This window comes from Arachis ipaensis, chromosome B4 (assembly GCF_059453495.1).
Source record: "Arachis ipaensis isolate K30076 ecotype BB chromosome B4, ASM5945349v1, whole genome shotgun sequence".
NCBI classification, from domain to species: domain Eukaryota; kingdom Viridiplantae; phylum Streptophyta; class Magnoliopsida; order Fabales; family Fabaceae; genus Arachis; species Arachis ipaensis.
In genome coordinates, this window is record NC_142439.1 from 33,657,021 (window position 1) to 33,674,749 (window position 17,729).

General features: G+C 41.5%; 1 non-coding gene across 1 annotated transcript; it reads right to left on the reverse strand.

Moving 5' to 3' along the window:
* Nucleotides 1-17,387: 17,387 nt before the first annotated feature.
* On the reverse strand, nucleotides 17,388-17,494 carry LOC148567129 (small nucleolar RNA R71). The gene has a single exon (XR_015882526.1). It is a non-coding gene; the product is annotated as a small nucleolar RNA R71 (small nucleolar RNA).
* Between the last annotated feature and the right edge of the window lie 235 nt (nucleotides 17,495-17,729).

The following is a 17,729-nucleotide window of genomic DNA, read 5'->3' on the forward strand; positions in this document are numbered from 1 at the left end:
GTTCAACACCAGTTCCATGTTGCATTCTGGCGTTAAACGCTAGAAACAGGTTACAAGTTGGAGTTAAACGCCAGAAACAGGTTACAACCTGGCGTTTAACTCTGGAAACAGCCTAGGCACATGTAAAGCTTAAGTCTCAGCCCCAGCACACACCAAGTGGGCCCCAGAAGTAGATTTCTGCACTATCTATCTTAGTTTACTCATTTTCTATAAACCTAGGTTACTAGTTTAGTATTTAAACAACTTTTAGAGATTCATTTTGTATCTCATGACATTTTAGATCTGAACTTTGTACTCTTTGACGGCATGAGTCTCTAAACTCCATTGTTGGGGGTAAGGAGCTCTGCTGTGTCTCGATGAATTAATGCAATTATTTCTGTTTTCTATTCAAACACGCTTGTTTCTATCTAAGATGTTCATTCGCACTTCAATATGATGAATATGATGATCCGTGACACTCATCACCATTCTCAATCTATGAACGCGTACCTGACAACCACTTCCGTTCTACCTTTGATTGAATGAGTATCTCTTGGATTCCTTAATCAGAATCTTCGTGGTATAAGCTAGAATCCATTGGCAGCACTCTTGAGAATCCGGAAAGTCTAAACCTTGTCTGTGGTATTCCGAGTAGGATTCAGGGATTGAATGACTGTGACGAGCTTCAAACTCACAAGGGTTGGGCATAGTGATAGACGCAAAAGGATCAATGGATCCTATTCCAGCATGAGTGAAAACCAACAGATGATTAGCCGTGCGGTGACAGCGCACCTGGACCATTTTCACTGAGAGGACGGATGGTAGCCATTGACAATGGTGATCCACCAATACACAGCTTGCCATAGGAGGAAACTTGCGTGCGTGAAGAAAAAGACAGGGGGAAAGCAGAGATTCAGAAGACAAGGCATCTCCAAAACTTCAACATATTCTCCATTACTGCATAACAAGTATTTATTTCATGCTCTTTTATTTTTCGCAATTCAAACTGATAATCATAATAAATCTCCTGACTAAGATTTACAAGGTAACCATAGATTGCTTCAAGCCAACAATCTCCGTGGGATCGACCCTTACTCACGTAAGGTATTACTTGGACGACCCAGTACACTTGCTGGTTAGTTGTGTGGAGTTGTGAAAAGTGTGAATCAAAACTTCGTGCACCAACAACCAACACCCGATCTTTCACCGTTTAGCACTCCAAGAAGCGCCTTAAGTTGGTGATCCGTCTCCAAGATAGCAAATTGGTATGGGCCTATAAAGCTTATGGAAGAAATTGTCACCCATTCAAATTGTCCTTGGGTTGGAGTCACTCTTGTAAACTTTTGCATGTATGCCTCCACTTCTTGGATGATCACCTCTTGCTCACCGCTCTTTTCTAGCTCTTTCCTTTCTCTCTCAAACTCAAGAGTGAAAGGCTCCTCAAGATTATTGAGGGGGTTGACCAAGGTGGACAAAAAATTTTTGATGATGGAATCCTCTTCTTGATCAAACTCCCTCAATTTTCCATTTACCTCTTCTGGTTCACTAGTTCTACCTTCCTCCTCTTGTGACTCAAGCGTCAATTCTACTTCTTCAATTTGAGACTCCATGTTCCCCTCCTTACTACACTCCTTAGTTGATCCTCCACCTTCTTCAAGGGGGATATCTTGAGTGGTTGAGTGTAGTGAGGCCAAGCGGTTCACCGCTTCGGCTATGGTAGCAATGAACCCCCCTTGCTTCTTTTGGAATCCTTCTTGCTTTTGGAAGAATGCTTGAAGGTCTTGTTGTTCTTGGGAAAAGGGTTGGAGAACTTCACAATTTGATGGAAGAAAATGTTCAAAGGTTGGGGGAAAGGTTGTATAGTTGGAAGGTGCGTTATGTGGGTGAGGGTATTGAGGTGGTGTATAAGGATATGGTGGTTCATAAGGTTGGTAGCAAGGTGTATAGACATCTTGATTCCATGGAGGTGGATGGGGTGGTACTTGAAGGTTTGGTGGTTGGGGGTCATGTAGGGGGTATCTTTTATATCTTTGGATTTAGTATTCACATATGGGGGATTTGTCTCGTTGTAGTATGAGGGAGGTGTTTTCCATGAGTGTTGCTCATACGCAATTGGTTCCTCCCTAAATTGGTTCTCACACTCCATGAAGCAATCCCAATTTGAATTCATCATACCCTACAAAACACTCACAACCAAGCTCCAAGCAACAAGGGTGATAGCTCATAGAGAAAGTAGAAAAAAAAAACAAAAGGCATTAATAAACAAAAACAAACACCTAAATATTAGCAAAAATAACCAAATAACCAAAAAGTAAACTATTTACACTATGGACATATTCACAACAACCTAAGATATAACACCAATTACATCCCCGACAACGGCGCTAAAAACTTGATGCAAGGCCTAAAGCGGGTTAGGAATTTTATCTCAAAATAAGATTGGCATTGTAAGTATAGTCCCAACCTGACAATCGACCAACATCAAATTTTAGTATTTTCCTATTCAAAACATATAAACCGAGAGTCTTTCAACCTCAGGTCGTTCTCCCTAAGATGCAATTGAAAGTGTTATCCTTTCGGTTGTGGAGGCAAAAAGGGGTTTTCAAGTCAAAGAACAAAAGATTAAAAGAACTAAGAAATAAAGGAATTAAGAAATGATCAAAATTGATAATTAATGCAATTAAAAAAAATAAACAAGATCAAAACTAGTGAAAATGCTATAAATGCAATAAAGAGCCTTGACTTGGGAATGAGAGAATTCAAGGAATCCTATCATCGTCATAACCACAACTGTGGCAATTATGATGAGTCAATCTCGCCTAGTTAACCCCAAACATCGAGGAGTAAGTCAAGCAAGCATAATTGACCTTAATCCATAAGTCCTAGCTAACTTACCAAACTAGTTGATAAAAAGCTAGCGTCAATGGAAACAAGAGTCAACTAACTACCCAAGAATTGCCATTAAATGTCGGACATTATGACTCTAGTATCCTAGGAACTCAAATCCCAAGCCAAGGTGTGAAAATCTACTCAAAACTCATAATGGGCATTTTCACAAATACCTTGTAGGCATAAAAGTAAAACATAGAAAATTGCAAAGACAAGTGAAAGCTATAACCAAAATATTCACAATATCAACAATTAACATTCAATCAAACATAAAGGAAGCATAAAACATTAAATTCATCTATTTCCAAGAAACCAAAATTGCATGTATAAACAAAGCATCTTGAACCATAAGAAAATAAAAGCAAAAGTAGTTGAATTAAAGAGGAAATTTAAGAGTACTTACAAAAGATGAGCAAAATCCAAAAGTAAAGCTTGCTATAAAATGCTACAATGGAGATGGAAATGAAACCCTAGGAGAGCATTCTCTACTCCACTCCTACTCCTATGGAAGCTTCCTAATACTAATGAAAACTAAAACTAAACCTAATAAAACCTAATGCCTTTTTATGAGATGTTGCCCCCTTCAAATAGCCTTTGATTTTAGCATCCAAGCCTTCAGAAATGGGCCAAAAGAGCCACAAAATCGTGTGCCACGTGACTTTTAAATGAAGTGATGCACTAGTACCTGTGCGTATGCACACATGCTGAAATTTCCTTTTGTGCATATGCACAGGGAGTTGTGCGTACGCACACATGGCTGTGTGCTTCTCCTTTGTTTTCTTCATGTTTTTTCCATTTATACATGCTTCCTTTCACTTTTGCCTTGCCAAACTTACCTCTAGGACCAAAAATTACTCAACAAACATGTCATGGCATTGAATGGCATAAAAGTGGGATTAAAATCACTAATTTAAGTACAAAAATGCATGTTTTCACATTTCGGTCCAAATTAGGGAGATAATACAAAAGTATGCTATTTTGGTGCTTAAGTGTGAGTTTATGTGATGAAATCCATTCAAATCAAGCTAAAATATATCAGAAAATATGGACTCATCAGTTATCTTGCAGGTCTTAGTCAGGTGAATTGGAAGTTGTTGGATTTGTGAGATCTAAACTATGAAAAGATATAACTAATAAAATACTTTGTATATTAAAAGGGAATTAGTAATGGGAATATAGTTGAGGATTGGAGTTGCTTTGTCTTTCCGAATTTACTCTAGTAGTAGTGTTTCCTTTGCTTGTGATTGATTTCTTCAATGGAAGTGTTCCAAGGGTTACCTGAAACTGAAGGTCGATCTCGGATGAGATCTGCTGCTGTGGCTGGAGCTGTCGTGTCCGACTTGCTGGATCAGTGATGCTGCTTGTTCCTTGATCATCGGAGGGTGGTGGTACCTGCAAGAGACTCCGATGCTAGCACGGGCTTTGAGCAGGTTTTTATGTGTAGAATCAGAGTATGAGTTATACTTGGGTGCTCCAGGGTATTTATAGTAGTGTGGGGTGACGTCCCTTAAGATAAGTTAGTTATCTTATCTTATCTTTTGTGGGTGAGTCCCCTTATCTTTGGCCAGCCGCCTTTAGGTGGACTGTGATCTTTTGCTTTGGGCCTTCTTGGGCCCTTATAGCAATTTGGCCGAGCTCTTTGGGAAGAGGTCGGTGTCGACCAACCTTTATATAAGGTCGGTCATTTTTGTCTTCATCCAACCCAGCTCGCCTAGCTTGACCTATGGTATGAATAGTGCCCCTGCTCGAGCTTTGATCTTCCCTTGAGGTCGTGCTTTCCAGCCTCGATCCCTTAGGGGAGTCGTGTTTGAGCATTTGTTTTTGATTTCAAGTTGCTCTTCCTTGCGTGATTCTTGGCGCTTGCTTGCGAAGCGTTTTTCACCTCCTTGGGAATACGCATGCGCTTTTAATGCCCATTGATTAGGCTTTTATTTTGTTTTGCCGTTTCGTTCCCTCGCTTTATTTTGAAAATTAAAAAAGGCCTTGAACCTTGCTTTTCAGTTTTCTTGCTTTCATTCGTCTCATTTGCTCAGTGAAGAAAAAACTTCCTTTTTGTTCGTCCTTTGCTTTCTGAAAGAAGCCTCTTTCCTTCGTTCTGTTCCTTCGATTTTTACTTTTCTTTGGAAAGATCACCATTTTGCTAAAGTTTTGCCCCAAGCTTTTCTTCTTTGAAGCTTCGAAGCTTTCGTTCGACCATTCGCGCTTTTTGTTACGCCTCCGTCGTCACTTCTCATTTTGCAGGTTGGTACTTATACCCTTTCTTGTTCTACCTGCTTTGTTTGTCATTGTTCTTATTGCTTTCACTCTTGCATGCTTTCCCTTTGCACAAAGTTTTGGTCTTTGTTGAACTTTTAGTAGAAAAAGGTTGAAACTTTCTTGGTGATCCTTTGCGTGGTCTGGTTCCCATGATAATTATGGTCTTTTTGTCATCGCTGTTTGTATGCTAGCAAAATGGTTGAACTCCTTGTATTTTCTTTTGTTTGAGAGGGTTAGGGCTGGTTAGGGCACATATTTTTGTGTCATCTTCCTTTTTCTGGGTTCTTACTCTGCTGTTGCCTCCAAAGGATGCCCCTGGACTTTGGTGTTGGTCCTCCGCACTTTGCGAGTCCTGAGGTTTCTCTTTTGCTGCCATATCTGACACTTGTTGATTGTTTCTTTTACCATTCTCTTACTGTCTGAGTTGTTTGGTAGTGACCTCTTCTTTTTTTTTCTTATTATAGGGATAGTTGGCCTATGTCTTCATGAAAAAATATTGTCGAGATGTCTACTAAAGTTCCTGCTGGTATGGCCGATTGGCTGGATTCAATAGTCTTGATGTGTATGACCGTGGCTGATCCCGAGTACTGTGTAAAGCTTAGGAGATTCCATAGGATCTGTAGCAATAGGGACGATGAAAAGAATTATGAACTGGTGTCACATGATCCTGAGGAAAGGGTTAGTTTCCCTCCCTTAACTCAGGGAGAACAACCCTTCTTCTATGCTTATGACTACTTCTTTAGTCAGCTGAATATCACCATCCATTTTTATGCTTTTGAGACTGACCTCTTATGGACTTGTAATGTGGCCCCTTCACAGCTTCATCCGAACTCTTGGGCCTTCATTAAGATTTTCCAGCTGTTGTGCCAGGAATTAGATGTTCGACCTACCACACCCCTTTTTCTTTATCTTTTTGTGTTGACTAAGCCTGGAGTAGCCAAAAAGAAAGCTTCTTGAATTTTCTTCCGAGCTACCCAGGGGAAGAAAGTTTTTTCAATGTTTGACGAGTCCTTTCGACATTTTAAGAATTATTACTTTAAAGTCTGAGCTGTCGAGAATGCTCGATCATAAACCACTATTTTATGGTTTATCTTGTACTCAATTGAGTAGTTTTTATTAACTCTTTACCCACTTATGCATACTATTTGCATGGTTTTACATTTCCTTCCTAATTATGTGCTTTGATGGAAAACATGCTTCTTTGATCTTATATTTGCTAATATTAAATCCTCTCTTATTACCATTAGATGCCTTGATATGTGTGTTAAGTGATTTCAGAGATTACAGGGCAGGAATGGCTCAGAGGATGAAAAGGAAGCATGCAAAAGTGGAAGGAATACAAGAAGTTAGAGAAATTGCTAAGCTGTCCAGCCTGACCTCTTCGCACTCAAATGGCTATAACTTTAGCTACAGAGATCCAAACGACGCGGTTCTAGTTGCGTTGGAAAGCTAACGTCCGGGGCTTCGATTTGATATATAATATGCTATTGTTCCTCTGACGCTAGGCGATGCGACCGCGTGATCCATGCGGCCGCATCGCAGTGACGGAAATTAGCGCAATTGAATTCGAGACCAGCGAATTCTGGGCTGTTTCTGACCCAGTTTGTGGCCCAGAAAACACAGATTAGAGGCTATAAAGTGGGGGAATGCACCCATTCAAGAGGAGGCTCTCACAATTCACAATTTTAGGAGTAGATGTAGTTTTTAGAGAGAGAGGTTCTCTCCTCTCTCTTAGGATTAGGATTTAGGATTTCTCTTAGTTTTAGGAGTGACTCTCAATCCCAGGTTCAACGTTCTTTTACTTTATATTTATCTCTTACGTTCAGATACTTTAATGCTTATATTAGTTATGTTGCCTATTTGGCTTATGCTACATTCATGTTATGATTTTCTTAATTAATATTATTTGAGGTATTTCAGATTTAAGATTGCTTTGCTTTTAATTTAATTTAGATATTTTCTTCCTTTTTGGCTTTGGTTAAATAATTGGTAACACTTGAGTTGTCAAACTCAGGAGTGGTTGAAATTGGCTGATTTTGCTTTAGCTAGGATTGCTCTAAACACTAGTCTCTCCACAGGAGTTGACTAGGACTTGAGAATCAAGCTAATTAGTCCACTTGACTTAACTAAGTGGGATTGAAATCCAATTCTCATCACATCTGATAAGGATAACAAGGACATGATTTTCGGTTCTCATACCTTGCCAAGAGTTTATTTTACAGTTATTTATTTATTTTTATTGCTTTGAAAATATACCTATGCACATTGCCCAAACTCCAAATTTCTCAAAACCCCCAATTTACAATCTTCATAACCAATAATAAGAACATACTTCCCTGCAATTCCTTGAGAAGACGACCCGAGGTTTGAATACTCGGTTATCAATTTCAAAGGGGTTTGTTACTTGTGACAACCAAAACGTTTGTACGAAGGGATTTTTGTCGGTTTAGAGACTATATCTACAATGCGACTGTTTTTATGACATTCTTTACTGGCAAAAATCCTCTCGTCACCCGACCTTTCTTTTTAGATGAGAATGATGAGCCGACCTTTCTTTTGTGTTGGAAAAAGGATATAGTAGCTCCCAAGTATTCTTGGGAGAGTTTAGATGAGGTTGAGCAGGCCTTTGTGGGTGTTCTAGAGGAGCACTGGGGGGAACCTCCTCATCTGGATACCAAGAGATTTCTCGAAGATCCCTCCCTCCTTCGTGCCGAGCTAGGTAGCGTCCGACTACTTTTAGAAGTGGTTTTCTTCTATTGTTTGTAGTTTTATTCCTCTTTATTATTATAACTTGTTTTCCTGGTTTCCTTTTCAGAAATATTAAAATCTTCGGACTCCATAAAGGCCTTTCAGAGGGCCAAAATGGCGACAGCTGTCCAAAAGTTGTCAACGAAGACCTCGGGGGAAGGGTCTTCTCAGGTGTCCCCAAAGAAGCCGACTTCTGACTCTCAGGGCCCAAGAAAGATCATCCCGAGCCCTAGAGTCCGGGTAGTTCCCTCTGATCCACCTCAGGCGACTTCTGGTCCTGCCTCCTCTCCCAATGCTGCTAGCCCGCCTCCAAAGCATCAAAAAACTGTTGGGACATATAACCTTGATGACAAAGAGTTTGATGGTGTGGCCTTTGCCACTGAATTGATTGCTCCCCATTGTAAGGTCCCTCTGGACGACGTCTCGATCCTTCGTCACGTTGACTTTATAACGACCAATAGCATTCGAATGGCCAATGTTGGTGCGACCTTATCTAAGGTTGTTAGGGAGTCCCCTGTCTGGGCTACCAAGGCTTTTCTAGAGGATGCCCAAGCTGAATTTAATAGGATGAAGGTTCTGAAGGATGAGTTGGACGCCAGGGTTTCCAAGTTGGAAATTGACGTGGAGAAAGAGAAGGAGTGTGCTACTAGGGCAGAAGCAGCTGCTAACTTAGCTGATGAGGCTGCAAAAAAGTATAAGGAGAGCTATACTCGGACCTACGGCGAGTTGATAGAAACTAAGGAGAGGCTTCAATCTGCCCAAGATGATTATGCTGAGCTTCAGGGGCACATGGTGAATAGTATGACTGATATGTTTGAGATCCTGAAGGCCAAGTCCGAGTTATTGCTCCCGAGGCCGATCTCTCTCTAAGCTTCAGCTTCTTTCATCCCTTAAGAGGTCGACCCTCTAGAGCCCGAGCCCGAAGTGCAGATTCTGAACAGGCCGGATGGGGTTGTTAATGCTACCCCGATTTCAACCATTCCTCCTCCTCCTCCTTACAAGGATGCTGCTACTGGGGTGAATTTGGATCCCTTATGACTCTTGATGGTTGTGTACTGTTACAGTCCGAATTGTGGACTTTGAACTTTGCTTATATTTCTTGTAATTTGATTTTCTCTGACATTTGGTTGCTTGCTAGCAACTTTTTATTTAGAAAACAAAACACTTTAAACTCCTGGGCTGCCCTTTAGGCAGCCTTTGAGTCTTTAATGTTTGAAGAATACATTTTGCTAAATGCCTGGAGGTTTACTTTTTGCAACCCTTCTCGAATTTGATAGAGATTAGGTCTTTCCCAATCTGACCTCCTTTGAGTGGGCTTTCTAGCCTTGCCTTTAGGATTATGAAATACTTTGAATTGGTGCTTGTCCACCCTTTATTAACTCGTGCAAACTTATCCTTGTGGCTTGGTGTCCGCACTTTTAGCGACTTGTCTAATAACCTTTAGTGTTCTTTATATAGCACATTTTTTAGTTTCGGACGACTTTTTGAGATCGTACCTGTGCCCCTTCTGACGTCGACCCGTATGACCTCTTTCCTCGGGCTTTTTAGTCATATTCCAACAACTTTTTAGGTAGTGTTCCTGCTGAGGAACCTTTTCTTTATAGTTTGTTAGGATGACTTTTTAGCGCTATTTTGACTTGTGGTTTCGCTTTTTAAGTAATGCCTTTTTCGCAAGACTTGTACCTTTCAGCGAAGCACTTTTGGCCTTTGGTTCTTTAATCTTTCTTTGGCCTTTACAAGGTGTCTTTGTTCATTTTTCAGTGATCCTTTCATTGGTCCGACTTCTCTGTCGGGCCTTCTTAAGTTATTTTTAGTAATCCATTTTTAGTCAGATCTCGTTAGGTCACTTTTTATGGGTTACTTTTTATAACTTCTTGCATTAACTTGCTCCTATCGCTTCACTTTGCCAACTTCTTTGTAATTGGACGATGAATTTTGTGTTTTACGAGCTTAGATTAATGCATCTTGGTAGGAAAATTTTTAGGAAATTGGTGACTTTTATTCAAATAATAATGAGATAAACACATAAATACAAGTATGTGCATACGAGTGCTTACCCTTATAGGTCAGACAGTTTCTTAGATCTCGGCCTGGCGCCTCATTAAAAAACCTTTTTAGGAAAAAGAGTGCGCATTGACCTAAGATCTTATTTTCTAACTATAGTACCTTCTTAGGTTACAGGCATGCCATGACCTTGGTAGCTCTTGCCCTTCGAGGTCGGACACCTTGTAGTAATATTTCCCTAGTACTTCTGCTACTCGGTATGGTCCTTTCCAGTTAGCTGCTAGCTTTCCTTCTCCTGACCGACCTGCTCCGATATCATTTCGGATTAAGATGAGATCATTGGTGGTGAAGCTTCGTTGGATTACCTTCCGATTATATCTCAGAGCCATTCGACGCTTTAGGGCTTCCTCTCTAATCCGAACTCTTTCTTGGACTTCCGGAAGTAGGTCGAGCTCTTTCCTTTGAGCTTGGGAGTTGGTATCTTCATTGTAGAGGATCATTCTGGAAGATCCTTCTTCTACTTCCACAGGAATCATTGCCTCCATTCCGTAAGCAAGTCGGAATGGTGATTCTCCAGTGGTTGAATGTGGTGTTGTCTGGTATGCCCACAGGACTTGCAGGAGCTCTTCAGCCAAAGCTCCCTTGGCGTCCTGTAGTATCCGTTTTAACCCAGCCAGTATGACTTTGTTGGCAGCTTCCGCCTGTCCATTGGCTTGTGGGTGCTCTACAGAGGTGAACTGGTGCTTGATTTTCAAATCAGCTACCAGATTTCTGAAGCCCGTGTCAGTGAATTGAGTGCCATTATCTATGGTAATGGAGTACGGCACCCCAAACCTTGTGACAATGTTTCTGTACAAGAACTTCCGACTTTTTTGGACGGTGGCAGTGGCCAAAGGTTCTGCTTCAATCCATTTTGTGAAATAGTCTATTCCAACAATGAGAAACTTGACTTGCCCTAATCCCAAGGAGAAGGGTCCGAGGAGGTCGAGCCTCCATTTTGTGAATGGCCAGGGTGAAGTGACACAAATGAGTTCTTCAGGTGGTGCGATGTGAAAGTTTGCGTGCTTCTGGCATGAGGGGCATGTTTTGACAAACTCTGTTGCTTCCTTTTACAAGGTCGGCCAGTAGAATCCAGCTCTGAGTACCTTTTTGGAAAGAGCTCGCGCCCCCAGGTGGTTACTGCACATGCCACTGTGGACTTCTTCGAGAACTTCCCTTGTAGCGGAGGTCGGGACGCATTTTAGGAGGGGCGTATAGATTCCTCTCCTATATAGGACGTCCTGTACTATGGTGTAGTTCTCTGCTTCTTGTACTAGCCTTTTTCCTCCTTTTTGTCTGCGAGAAGTATTTCCGACTTGAGGTAGCTGGCTATAGGAGTCATCCACCCTTGGTCCTGGTCTGATATGTTTAGTACCTTTTTCTCTTCCGTGGTTGACGGATTTTGTAGTGTTTCTTGGATGAGGCTTCTATTATTGCCCCCTGGTTTGGTGCTGGCTAGCTTCGAAAGTACATCAGCTCGGGCATTTTATTCTCTGGATATATGTCGTATCTCATATTCCATGAATTATCCGAGCTGTTCTCTGGTCTTGTCTAGGTATTTCCTCATGGTGGGATCCTTGGCCTGGTAGCTCCCTTCTATTTGTGAGGTGACTACCTGTGAATCACTGAAAATTGTAAGCTTTTGAGCTCCTACCTCCCTGGCCAGCTTTAAACCAGCCAGTAGGGCTTCGTATTCAGCTTGATTATTTGAAGTGGGAAACTCGAACTTTAATGATAGCTCGATTTGGGTTCCCTGATCACTTTCTAAAATGACGCCTGCACCACTCACGGTTTTGTTCGAGGAGCCATCCACATAAAGGCTCTACTCTGTGGGAGTGCCCGGGGTGTCAGTGTACTCTGCGATGAAGTCGGCTAGGTACTATGACTTAATACCTGTCCGAGCTTCATATTTGAGATCGAATTCTGATAACTCGACTACCCATTGTAGGATTTTTCCAGCTAAATCTGTTTTCTATAGAATACCTTTTATGGGTTGGTTAGTCCGTACTCTGATGGTGTGGGCTTGGAAGTATGGGCGGAGTCATCGAGAAGTGAGTATAAGGGCGTAGGCAAACTTTTTAATCTTTTGATAGTTTAGTTCAGCCCTTTGTAGAGCCTTACTAATGAAGTAGACGGGATGTTGCCCACTTTCATCTTCTCTGACTAGTGCTGAAGCTATTGCCCGACTTCCTACGGTGAGGTATAGTACGAGTTCTTTGCCTTCCCGAGGTCGAGTAAGGATGGGTGGTTGCCCCAGAAGTCTTGGAAGGCTTTTTCGTATTTTGAAGTCCACTCAAACCTCTTTCCCTTCCTTAATGTTGCATAGAAGGGGAGAGATCTTAAGGCTGATCCAACTAGGAATCTAGACAGAGCTGCTAGTCTTCCATTGAGCTGCTAGACTTCCTTGACACAGGTCGGACTTTTCATGCAAAGTATGGCCTGACACTTATCTGGGTTTACTTTGATTCCTCTTTGGGTGAGCATGAAGCCCAAGAATTTTCCAGCTTCTACTGCAAAAGTGCATTTTGCGGGATTAAGTCTCATCCCATGCTTTCTTATGGTATTGAACACTTTAGTGAGGTCGAATAGCAATGTTTCCTCGCTTTGTGTCTTTACCAACATGTCATCGACATATACTTTCATTAGCTTCCCAATGTGATTAGTGAAGACTTTGTTCATTAGTCTTTGGTAGGTGGCCCCTACGTTCTTGAGTCTGAAGGACATGACTGTATAGCAGTAGTTTGCTCTTGGGGTTAAGAAGGAGGTTTTCTCCTGATCAGGTCGATACATCGGGATTTTGTTGTATCCGGAGTAAGTGTCCATGAAGTAGAGGTACTTGTATCCTGATGAAGCGTCAACTAGTGTGTCTATATTCGAGAGTGGGTAAGGATCTTTTGGGCAGGCTTTGTTGAGGTCGGTGTAATCAGTGCACATCCGCCATTTCCCATTTGAATTTTTAACCAATACTACATTGGCTAGCCACAATGGATATTTTACCTCCCTTATGAATCCTGCCTCCAGCAAAGCCTGTACATGCTCTTCTACAGCTTGTGACCTCTCTGGGCCGAGTTTCCTACGTTTCTACTGTACTAACTGAGACCCTGGATATACGGCTAACTTATGACACATTAGTCCGGGATCAATACCAGGCATATCTACGGCCTTCCACGCAAAGAGGTCGGAATTATCCTTCAGGAGCTTTATTAGTAGTTCCTTTAGATCTTCTTTCGGATTTGCCCCTATACTTGTTGTTTTGTCTTGAGTATCTCCTTCCTTGGTCGACTAATGTTCGGTGGAGGTTGGCATTGGCAAGTATTATGGTAACAACCACGGGGTCATCATGTCCTGGAATGATGCCCGCGACGTCTTCTTGAGTGAAGGTAATAGTGGGGAGGTCGGCCGACCTGTCCCCTCCTCCAACATGGTATACCTCCTTAAGGTGTCTTTTACGCGATGATTTAGAGATCCCTCCTCCTGAGAATCCTCCATTCATCATGTGAACATGCCTCTTAGGGGTGTGAGGGGACGTTCAGCTCGTCCGATCTCTTCATCCTTTCTTCTCTTCTTTGGTTCATCTGTTTTGTTGGCCAGGAACCTGTCTAGTCTTCCTTCCCGGGCTAGCTTTTCTATGACGTTCTTTAGGTTGTAGCACTCGTTGGTAGGGTGCCCGTAGACTCGGTGGTATTTGCAATACTTTGTCCGACTTCCTCCTCTTTTATGCTTAATTGGACGAGGGGTCGGGATCTTCTCAGTGTTGTATATCTCTCTGTAGACATCCACAAGGGACACCCTGAGGGGAGTGTAGTATAGTATTTTCTAGGTTTTTCAGTAAACTGGTCTTCTTTTTTCCTAGACTCTTTATCCTTGTCCCGAGATGGGTAGGAGAATCCGAATTTGGAGGTTTCTCCTAATCGAGAGTTTTCCTCCATATTAATGTACTTTTCTGTCCACTCTTGTACTTTGTTCAGAGATGTAGGGTGCTTCTTGGATATGGAGTGGCTAAAGAGTCCTTCTCGTAGGCCGTTAATGAGACCCATGATGGCTGCTTTTGTTGGCAGACTTTATATGTCTAGACATGCTTTGTTGAATCTTTCCATGTAGTTGCAGAGGCTTTGATGCCAGGGCATTTTGGCCAGTTTCACTGACCTTTTCTTTACTGTTTTTAGGGTAGTTTCATGCATTTCCTTAGAAAATAAGCTAGTTTTGGGTAGATATTCACTTACATCTTGATTCAAGCATACATTGTGCACTTTACATGCTTTCATGAGGATTTTGCATGAATTTAATGACAAATTGGATGTTGTATTTCCCATGACTTGGACTAGAACTTTGATGCACTCTATTGCTTGATTTCAAGACAAAGGAAGCAAGGAAGAACCACGTTAGCAGCCACGTTAATCTAATTCACGTAACTCCTAACGTGGAATGAGAGTAACTTGCAAAGTTAATGAGAAAAGTAATCGCCAATAACGCTCTCGAAGCCATCATTACCCACGTTAAGAGTCACGTTAACTAAGTTAACGTGAACTCTAACGCGGAGGAAAGGAAATGGAGCCAACGTTAGTGACACTTACCTTTGTCACTAACGTTGGACCAAGCTCATAAGTGGCCACGTTAAGAGCCACGTTAACTTAGTTAACGTGGCCTCTAACGTTAAGAAGTAAAGGGGAAGCCAACGTTAGTGACATTCAACTTTGTCACTAACGTTGGCCAAGTCACAATAAGCCACGTTAACTTCCACGTTAACCTAGTTAACGTGGAAGCTAACGTGAAGAAAGTAGGTGATCGACAACGTTAGTGACACCAAACATTGTCACTAACGTTGGGATTAACCCACACAAGCCCCAATAAGCCACGTTAACTCCCACGTTAACCTAGTTAACGTGGAAGCCAACGTGAAGAAGGAAGGTGATCGCCAACGTTAGTGACTCCTAACATTGTCACTAACGTTGGAAGGAGCCCACACAAGTCACAATGAGCCACGTTAACTCCCACGTTAACTTAGTTAACGTGGAAGCTAACGTGAGGAGGAGAGATGATGAGCCAACGTTAGTGACATTCACCTTTGTCACTAACGTTGGAGATGGCTAGCACAGCCACGTTAAAGGCCACGTTAACCTAGTTAATGTGGACTCTAACGTGGGAGCTAGGGGCACATTGGAACGTTAGTGACAAAGGTAAGTGTCATTAACGTTCTCGAAGGTTGGCAAGCCTACGTTAAGGAGCCACGTTAACTAAGTTAACGTGGACTCTAACGTAGGGAAGGAGGAGGCTTCTCAACGTTATTGGGAAAGGTAAGTCCCAATAACGTGTGTGAAAGACAAAGAGGCAACGTTAGTAGCAACGTTTGTGCCACTAACGTTGAGGTTAACGTGGCTCTTACTTGGGTGAGGAACGTTAGTGAAAAAGGTGATTGTCACTAACGTTCTCGAACCCATATTTTCACTGAACGTTAACACCACTAACGTCCTGAGCTAAAGTCTCTACCCACTTCACACTTTTTCTCTGCAAGTAAAGCCAAGCCCAATGAAGAAGATAACTGCTTCAAACTCAAGATCCAAAGGCCCATACCCAAGACTTGAAGATGCAACTAGAAGATCAGAAAAGTAGTATATATAGGAGTAGCTTTGAATTATTTTGGGAGTTGGAAAATATAGAGAGCCTCTTGGCATAGAACTACTCTCTGTATTTTACTTTCTCTGCACTTCTAGTTTCATCATGTATTCTCCATCTTTGTTTTCATTTTCCAAAGCTATGAACAACTAAACCCCTTTCATTGGGTTAGGGAGCTCTGTTGTAATTTGATGGATCAATACTAGTTTTCATTATTCTTCTTCTATCTTTTCTCTTGATTTTACTTGAAAGCTTTCGATCTTCATCCAATTGGGTAGTTATCTTGGAAAAGAAGCTATTCAAACTTGGATCTCTTCTGAACCTTGAAAGAGGAATGAAGAGATCATGCTAGAAATGCTTTCTCATGTTGGACCAAATTAGGTTTGGATGGATATGTGACTATAATCCTCTCAACACTTGATTTGGGAAATGCATGTGGTATAATCAGTGACCATACTTCATCTCTTCTCATGAGCAATTGACCAAGGAATTGGCTATTGATCAAGATTTGAGAGATTGAATTACAAGAAATTGTAATTCGATCACTTAAGATTGCCAAGGAGATCAATGAGTGCATTGATTGAGGAAGAGATGAAAATGAAATTGATCTGGAGAATGCAACATCTCCTGATCCCAATGAACTTCCCATTTCTGATCTTACCCATTCTCTTTAATTTCTGTCATTTACTTTTATGAGCAATTACCCCATTCCCATTTAAGATTCTGCAATTTACTTTCCGTCATCTACATTCAGCTCTTTATTTCTAGCATTTACTTTTCTGTTATTTACTTTCTCGCCATTTAATTTTCTGCAATTCTCAACCTAAATTCTGATTCGCTCAACTAGAACATTCCTCTAATTAAAGTTGCTTGATCAATCAATCCCTGTGGGATTTGACCTCACTCTATTGTGAGTTTTTACTTGACGACAAATTCGGTACACTTGTCGAAGGAAATTTGTTATGAGACAAGTTTTCCGTGCATCAAATTTATGGCGCCATTGCTGGGGATTGATTGTGCATCAACAATGATTAAATTGGAAGATAACTAGATTGAGCATTTTTGTTTTGTTTGATTTAATTTTCTGTTTGAGTAATTTACTTTCAGTTTTAGTTAATTTCTTCCCTTTCCCCTACTTTTTCGTTTTTAGTTATTTACCATTCATTTCACTAACCCACTAACTGTTTGATATATTGCATCACTCACACTAATAGTCATTCTGACAGAAATACTTTCTGCATCTATTTTCCTTGCTTGTACTTGTTGGTTGTATGACAAGGAGAAGAAGCGGGGCTTCAACTTCCTTTGATTCTGAACCTGAGAGGACCTTCTTTAGATTAAGGAGGGAAGCAAGAGGAAAAATAGTAGTTGGTGCCGAGGAAGAGGAGGAATACTTTGAACCAAACATGGAAGACAACATGGAAAACCAACATGAAGAAGAGGCTCACAACCATGGCGGAGGAGGTCGAGCAAATCATGCTGGGGAGGATAGAAGAGTTTTAGGCTCTTACATCAATCCAAACCCAGGAAACTGTGGAAGTAGCATTCAAAAGCCAACCATCCATGCCAACAATTTTGAACTAAAACCACAGCTCATCACCCTTGTTCAGAACAACTGTTCGTTCGGAGGAAGTGTCCAAGAAGACCCCAATTAACATCTAACCACCTTCTTGAGAATATGTGACACAGTGAAGTCTAATGGTGTTCATCCTGACGCCTATAGACTGCTCTTATTTCCATTCTCACTCAAGGATAAGGCAGCCAAGTGGCTGGAGTCTTTCCCGAAGGTGAGCTTGACAACCTGGGAAGATGTGGTGAACAAATTCTTAGCAAGATTTTACCCTCCTCAACAAATCAATAGGCTGAGAGCTGAGGTCCAAACTTTCAGGCAACAAGATGGTGAGACTCTTTATGAAGCATGGGAGAGGTTTAAGGACCTAACAAGGAGGTGCCCACCAGATATGTTCAACGAATGGGTGCAGCTGCACATTTTCTATGAAGGCCTGTCATATGAATCAAAGAAGGCAGTAGACCATTCATCCGGAGGATCTTTGAACAAGAAGAAGACCATTGATGAAGCCATAGATGTCATTGAAACAGTAGCAGAGAATGATTATTTCTATGCTTCTGAAAGAGGCAACACTAGGCGAGTAATGGAGCTAAACAATGTAGATGCTCTGCTGGCCCAAAACAAGCTCATT